Source organism: Phascolarctos cinereus, unplaced genomic scaffold (assembly GCF_003287225.1).
Source record: "Phascolarctos cinereus isolate Bilbo 61053 unplaced genomic scaffold, phaCin_HiC Scaffold_5;HRSCAF=322, whole genome shotgun sequence".
Taxonomy (NCBI): domain Eukaryota; kingdom Metazoa; phylum Chordata; class Mammalia; order Diprotodontia; family Phascolarctidae; genus Phascolarctos; species Phascolarctos cinereus.
This window is the reverse complement of record NW_027555958.1, coordinates 157,892,469-157,894,111: the sequence shown is the minus strand read 5'-3', so window position 1 is coordinate 157,894,111 and position 1,643 is coordinate 157,892,469. Positions and strand designations below refer to the sequence as shown.

Genomic DNA, 1,643 nt, shown 5'->3' with positions numbered 1-1,643 from the left:
GATTTACATCATTGTGACTTCTACCTATTGATTTTTTAAAGTAAAATATAAATTTTTAGTTAGAATTAAAGCAAATACTTCAGTATCACAAACATAATATTGAATTTCAAGAAATATACTGCTAATCTGGAGTGAGCATTTATTTGCGCAATCACAACATGCAGACAAATCCAGAAAAGATGTCACAATATTTCATACAAAGCACAACATTGAATGCACTAATTGATATTGACAAAATTTCCACAGGTTCATCTTTACAGACAGCAAGAAAGCTCTAAAGATTCAAAACATTGCAATCTAGTCTTCTTCTGAAGAGTCTCTCTCAAATTTGTAGGCCATTAAGCAAGCATCTGGTCTCTTGGGGATAACGGGATGCCCTGGTTTCACAATCTGAAAGCCCAGGAAGCTGAAAGTACAGAGCAATGCAGCTCTATCATCTCTATTCTTGTGGAAGCAGATAAAGACATGATCAACATGAAGCTGTTCTGCAAATTCAAAAAGAACTGCAAAACTATCTTTGCTCCCTTCAGGTAGAGCACCACCTGGAATTTCAATGTAGAGGCTGTTGTTGTTCAGCACTGCTCTCCAATTAACGTGTTTGGCATCTGTAAGCCTGGACTGGACATTTAGAATTCTTGTCCTGTTATTAGACGTTAGTTCCTCTGTTACACTCAGCGGATTATCAGAATAAAATAAATTAGCTGAAAGATTGTGATCCCTTTGACCATTCCTTCACCCTCCTGGGATCTTCAGGGGTGGGTGAGGGACATCAGGAGCACCACTGAGGCCCTGGACACAGGTTACTACAGCAATTGAAGGAAACCCTGGAACTCTCGCTGCTGCCGCTGCTGTGGAAGCTAAGGACTGACATGGCACCGCTGACGTGGACAGTGGTGCTGGATTTATCCCCCTCTTTCTCTCGGGCTGAGCAGTGGCTGTTGAGGATCCTCTGCAGGGAGGATTTCAACATCAGGCCGCTGAGGGTAAACCCCCGCTGCACCTCTGCGGGCCGCCACTGCTGCTCGCCATTCGCTATCTATCGCTTTTAATTCTGCCATCTGGAGCCAAGTAAAGGAAGTGTTCATTCCTCTTTGACCTGACAACCTGAAGACAGCTGTGATATAGCCTCGAGTCTTCCCTTCTCCAAGTTAAACATTTAACATTGGCAGTTCTGTCAAACTACAGTCATATAGCAATGATCTTACCCTCCTTTGAATACTCTCTAGATTATAAAGATAATTCTTAACACTTGGTGCCCTAAACCGAACACATGATTCTAGGCAGAGGATAGGTAGGGCTGAGGATAATGGTATGATCATCTATGTAGTTCTGTTCTCTGTTGGCCTTTTTAATAAATCCTGATATTGCATCCATTTTTGTTCATATCAGATTATTGACTTCATATTGAACTTGTGGTCCATGATAATCCCCACATTGTTTTAATATGAAATACTATATAGCTTTGCTGTCTGTTTTGTATACTTAGGAAGCTGATTATTTTAGCTCAAATATAACAACTTGTTAGGTTTTTTTTTAATTTATTAAATTATTGAGTTTCAGCTTATAAGTTTTGGTGCATGGGTTGTTAAGGAAGGACTAGCACCTCTGCTGTGAGGGCTTCCTGAACCCCTTTCAGGGTTGTT

At 40.7% G+C, this 1,643-nt stretch overlaps 1 pseudogene; it reads right to left on the bottom strand.

Moving 5' to 3' along the window:
- Positions 1-297: 297 nt before the first annotated feature.
- Positions 298-970, bottom strand: LOC110216488 (ornithine decarboxylase antizyme 1 pseudogene; annotated as a pseudogene).
- Positions 971-1,643: the final 673 nt, after the last annotated feature.